General features: G+C 41.6%; 1 pseudogene; it reads left to right on the top strand.

Moving 5' to 3' along the window:
• The first annotated feature begins 413 nt into the window (after window positions 1–413).
• LOC136132516 (uncharacterized protein C2orf78-like) lies at window positions 414–5719 on the top strand (annotated as a pseudogene).
• The last annotated feature ends 703 nt before the right edge of the window (window positions 5720–6422 follow it).

Below are 6422 nucleotides of genomic sequence, written 5' to 3'. Positions count from 1 at the left end.
AGAACAACTGTAATAGTTCAAACTAGATGGCTCTTGCCTTCCTAAGGATATTAATTAAATAAGATATATATAGCTCTAAGTATATGATACATAAAATATAATACTGTGTAAGATATAGGTAACTGTTAGTAAATTATATTAATGAATGTCTGTAAGAAATGTTGCAATGATTCCCCTAATGTAAGAGCCTGGGGGAGGTAAATCTGTCTTCTAGGATTTCCTCCCCAGAGCTCAGAAATTTAGGTGTTGTTTTAGCTCTCCTACACTCTGTCCACCCAACCCCACCTTCCTGTTTGGGATCGGACCTCCCTATTGGCTATCTCATACCTTGAAACTGCCTGCTTTGTGACATCATTCTCCTATATCATATAAGTGACCAATGAGCAGTAACCAGTGACCTTTGTACTGGACACATGCGCCGTTCAGCTGCAGCCACTCAGACATCCTCTGGTGTTGCCTCCTTAACCCTTGTATCTGCAGTTGATGTTTTCTCTTCTTCTCTGACCGTGTCAGGTAAGAAAAGAAACTTTTTAAAGTTTTTCATTAGATTTATTTTGCCCCTAAATTTACTAGTAGATTCAAAATAGCATGGAATAATGAGGGAAAGTATTGAACTAGAACTCTGGAGACCTAATTTCAGTTTTGATTTTGGCATTTACTAACTGTGTGACTTTGGACAAATCATTGACTCTCTCAGAAAGCCTGATTTTTTCCATATCTGTTACATTAGGATAATACATTGGTTGACCACTCTGATCCCTTTCTTTTCTAATATTGAGCCTTAAAGGGTACCCATGTAGAAAATGAAATCAGAGACTTCTCAAGAGTGTTTCAACAGAAAGACAAAAAAGCCAAGTGACAAAGAAAACTAGCAATATATACCAAGATGTTTCATTTCTAATGGTCTCCCTCCACTAATATTTCGACTAGTTGAAAAGAGAAAACAGGGAGAGAGGATGGAGAGTACTGGGCTATAGGGAGGCCCAGAGTCAAATGTAAGGAAGTTTAGGACTGTTTTCATCAGCACAGGCCAACAGGAACCAAGAGATAGGAAACAATATAAGAATGAAGAGGGAAAGCATAGAGGAGCTCTCAAGAAAAACGTAGTTTGCAATGGAACGTTGATGGGAACCAAAGATTTTAAATTAAAGCAGAAACAGCATAGAGTGAATTCTGCTCAGAGCAGGGCAAAACAAAGTTCATTGTAGCAAATCCTTATTTTCACAGACTAAGAGGAAAGTAAGGACAGAAGAGTGTATCACCAGGAAAGGCAGCTTACCAGAAAAGTCATACTCAGTTTTATTTTTCTTTTATTGCCTCTCTGAATACAGTTGGCACTTGACAGTTTTGAATATAAACATTTTAGAAATATGTCCTAGAAATGATGCTTCCTATATACAAGAAACCATAGTGGTTATCTAGGGGTCTGCTTTTCAATGTTTTATTCTTTCTAATGTTTAAACTATGTAGACGTTTTACCAATTAAACATTTTAAATGATATCTTCGAAATTGAATCAGAAGGACTATTACCTTTGTGTGATATGTAGCTTCTAAGGCAAGGTTGCTTTTCATCTTTACAGTTCTTTCCTTCCTAACACAGAGAGCACATTGATCAACAGCCATCATTAGTTTTTAGATCTTAACTACCTAAGAAGAAAAAGTCAAGCCCCACATGTCTAATTCCACATTGAGGGAATTCGCTGGCGGTCTAGTGGTTAGGACTTGGTGCTTTCACTGCCAGGGCCACGTGGCGCGGCAAAAAAAAAAAAAAAAAAAAAAAAAATCCACATTTATATAGAACAATATTGTGGAGTCCTTTCGATGTTCTTACATTTGAAAATCTCTTTTAATTGGATTCTAGTGATGATGGTGTTTTTAGGTTTTGGGATGTCATCTTCTTGGATGTTGAAGATGATTATAATCTAAGCTCTAGGATAAATACAAAAACCTTCTTGATACTTTTTAAGCTTCCTTTCTGCTTATTATATATTTGTATTCTTTGAAACATATATTTCTACCAGGCTTAATACCTGTTACTTGCTGGGTAAAAATATGAATGAGCACAATAATGAAATTCTTTTACACTTATTATTTTATTATTTTGCTGTCTGCTTTGTACTAGTTTTCACTGAAATACTTGTCTGCATATATTGTGGCTACCTATACATTCACATTGATTGAATTTTGTTGCTTTTTATGCATTTTTAATGATATATCTTCTCTGTCTGTATGTATTGGCTAGGAATTCATTCAAAATCACCTTCTATAGTGTTTTTTGGTTAATAGTATTCACTAAAATACAGTGGACAAAATTCACTTTCATAACATTGCACATATGGTACAGAATGTCATTTGTTAGTGAACTCATTATGCTTTGATACTTGCCACATTCCCCAGTTTTCATAACTATTATTTTGTTTCCGTTATGTAATATGTTTTTCATGATTTTTCTTTGTCGTTCTAGAACTTATTGTATCTTCCTCCATATAAATCATACACAATATATCAGTTTATTCATGTATTAATTATTACTGCTATTATTATTGGTGGTGGTGTTATAACCACTTTACATATGAGTAATCTGAAGTAATCAGATAACTTTTTTCTTTCCAAAAGCACTTAAGAAATTCACTTTCGGGTAATCATTTTGAGGTAGGATGAGAAACCAGGCTTGAAGAGGGTAAAAATGACTCTTTAAATTTACCAGGTGGACTGAGCTATATGTGAACTCTAGGTAATAGCATGAGAACTGCACAAGCAAAGTGAGACACTGAAGATTACAATGGTAATAGCTGTACTGTTTTCTATCGGACAAAAAAACTGCCTATAGTATAAGTTCTATTTCTCCTGCTTTCTGGCAGTATCATGCTCAGAGTAGCATCCTGCCAAGGAAGTCAGGATACTTAGGTTCTGAAACCTGGTAAGGATACTAACATAATGAGAGAACTTGAACAAGTCAACCCGACCTCTCTGAGCCTCAGTTTCCTTCCTCATGAAATGAGACTGTGAAAATAGAAGTTCTCTAAGGACCTCCTAGTTCTAAAATGCTTCCAGTCTAGGAAACAGCCTAGAAGTCAATACTAGTGCAAGCTGAAGGGAAAGATAGGGCAGGGAGAAGGTTGCTTCCAGCCTAGAGAACAATGTCTGAACAATACCACTTGGGTCTTCTGCCCATCTGTGCCCAACATGGGAGCACAGGCAGTTAATACAGAAGAGTGTAAAACTGCTCAGTCCTTACAACCATCATAACGGTCTGATTTTTGGTTTCTCACTAAGTATTGACGTTAGAGGTGTCCTGATAGCAAGAACCTTAAGATAATGCTGCTCCTCAAACATAGTGAGAATTTATCAATCTCCCTGATTTTTTCATTACCCTCTTGTTCTTATAGAAAATTTCCAAAATCCACCTGTACTTGGAACTCTAAATTCTCTGCAGCACTCTCTTCCTATGGTGAGCAATGCAACTTCCCTAACAGGAAGTGTCTGCAACTTCTCCAGAGTCTCTGCTCCTGCCGTCAGTTCGGCATCAGCTACTGGTACCTCCTTCCGGACACTCATGTGTAGTGCCTACCTTCACCAACAGTCTAGCACAACTATGTTATCTGGAGTCACTGACCAGAGCCAGATCTCCACTTCAGCTGCTTCCTATCCAGGTGTTCTTGACTGGGACATCACAGGAAGCACTGAAAAGAATTCTTCTTCACTCGGAGACTTTACTCTGGCAGTCACTGACCCCCACACAGCTGCTTCCTCCATGTTTATGGCAGCCCAGTATGATAAAACTGCAGGCACCAATAACATGGTCCCTCTATATCCATCACTTTCTGCCAGGCTTGCTCAGGGAACACCATCTCAAATTCCAAATCAGGGACACAGCCTGTCACTTCCCTACCAGGAAGGAAGCCAGGTATATTACTATAACTAAGGCACATTGGGGTCTTTACTGTATGGAGAATTTGGCTCCTTCCTGCAATCCTATGGCTCTGTGTCATACACATGAAGTAGGGCCTCTGTGCAACCAGAAATGGTAATGGTACTGAGGAAGATTCAGCCCACAAATATCCAACCACCAGCTTCCACCTCTGGAATGTACTACCCTGTGTCTGCTCAACCCATCACAGAAACAAGTTTTCAAGAAATCCCTGATATTCACCAGCTCCTGGCCTGCACTGATTCTCGCAGCCAAGAGGAGAAGCCTGGTTCTGAAAATGCTGATCTGGGAAAGAACAGCCTGAGTCTTGAGGACCTAGGGACACCTGAAAATGGGATGGAATCTAGCAGTGGTTTTGCAGACATTACTACATTGGCGGAGGATATTCACCTTCCCCAGCTCTTTAATTCTTTGAAAGATTTTGATCAATCAAAAGGTCCCAACGTGATTAAAGCCAAAGACAACAGAGCCATTAAGGTGAATCAGGTGCAGGAAAAGCCAAATGTCATAAAGGTTCCCTCTGATCAACCCAGGAAGAACAAACATAAAGCCTCTGAGCCTATCAGTGGTGTTCCCAAGGCCAAAATCTAGCCAAAGAATCGAGTGCCTGTTAGGGGGAGAAGTGGTTCTATGCAATGCTGCAGTCAGTGACAGGGCTCCTGTGAACACGGCCAAGGATTCTAAAGGCAAACCTCAGAAAGCTGCATCCAGAAAGATCAGCAAAATGAAGAGCCATGAGCAGGAAAAGACCAAAAGGACCAGAGGAAGAAAGAAGGCTGAAGAGAATAAGCAGTCCGGGAACAAAGTCAAGGCAGAAGAGAAGCCAACAATTCCCCAGACGAAGCGAAAGGAACACCAAACTGAGCTTATCCAAGAGAGCTTTAAAAAGCCTCGAACCTCCATAGGCATGCGCATGCTGGAGTGTGTGAAGGTTTTTCATGCACTGGGGAAGAAGAATGATAAGAGAACTGGGCTCTCCTCCTGTCGGGTCTTGGGAAATTCAAGCAAACCTAAAGACCCCCAGCCACCCCCAGCTATCCAGCCATGGTGGAATACCCCACGTTAGGGTAAGGGTCCTGAGAAAACTCAAGTCGAAGCCCAGAAACCAGACAGCAGTGCTGAAAGAGTGTCCGTCTCCACCCCAGTATGAGCTGCTGCCTCCTGGGAAGGTCAAGTTGATACCTCTGCCTTTCTCTGCCTGGGAGAAGCCCCAAGCTCGACCTGCTCCTCGGAGGCCACAGTCTCTGGCCTCACATCAGCCTGCTGATGCTGACCGTGCCCACCCTGCTTCTACTAACTCAGCTCAACCTGCTGCAGTCAGTTCTTCCCAGCCAGCTCCTGTCTCTTTGCCAGGTCCTGCCAAACCAGCTCAGCCAACTGTGACCAACCGAACCTAAGCGGGTTGGACCGACCGTACCCAGCCTAGTGTCCCTCAGTCTGCTGCTCCTAGGTCTGCACCCTACAAAACTTCATCTTGCACTTCTCTCCAGCGGAAGCCTGTTCCCCCTGCTGTGACTAAGTGCCAGTCCCCAGCCAAGCTCCAAACCGCATTTCTACTCCAAGACTTCAGCAAGCAACCAGTTCCACGGAGGGAATGCAATGTTCCTGAGGCAGTAATGTCAAAGCCCATCGAAAAAGAGCAGAGGCCAGAGCAGGAGGCCATGAAGAGGCGGGCCTAACAACAACGTGAGAATGCTGCCAAATACACCTCTTTGGGGAAACTGCAATTTTTCATTGAGAGGGAAAAAGAAATGGAAATTGTTGACTACTATGGATTTTTAAAGTAACAGCTACTAGGATTGTTGGTGCCACCCTGGGGACCAGCTGTTCTTCCATATATAGACAAGATAGGCATAAATTTATTTATATTGGTATATTTTATAACAATAAAACTGAATAAAAAATGTAATAGAATTAATAGATGAGTTATAAACCTTTTGAATTTTGAGTTGCTGCTAACTGTGGCATGTTTTTTGTTTTGTTTTGTTTTTGATGGGGTTGGAATCAAAGTCTGCATGAGAAAGGAAGGACTGAAAGTTGGATGGGAGAATGAAGGGGTAAAAACTGAGGAAAGAGGAAGGAACTTGGCCCAGGGCCAGGAAGGCCAAAAGACATTTATGGATTTATGAAAGGAAGCAGGAGTGAGGATGAAATGGCAGAAGTAAAAAGCAGGGTCAGAGGTCAGGGTTGAAAGAACCAAATTTGAGTAGAGTTGAAGATGACCGAAGGTGACTCTAGGTTTACTAGGAGAAATAGAAAAGGTCTCTTGGGGAGGCTGGCCTTAAGTCTCACAGCCACCAGATAAGTATTTAAGAAAACAAGAGGTTCAGGACACACCTCTGAAAGGTTTGAGTTGCCTTAATCAGGTGTGATTATAGTCGGGGGATTGGGAAATCTACGAGAGAGGTGGCTAGGGCTCAGAGTTATCCTAGGGGCAGCTGACGACAGGGGCAGAGCCAAGGGAACTGCTGCATCAGGAGGCCCACGAAT

This window comes from Phocoena phocoena, chromosome 13 (genome assembly GCF_963924675.1).
Source record: "Phocoena phocoena chromosome 13, mPhoPho1.1, whole genome shotgun sequence".
In the NCBI taxonomy this organism is placed as follows: domain Eukaryota; kingdom Metazoa; phylum Chordata; class Mammalia; order Artiodactyla; family Phocoenidae; genus Phocoena; species Phocoena phocoena.
Note: the sequence above shows the minus strand (reverse complement) of the source record. Positions and strands in the feature narration are given on the sequence as shown.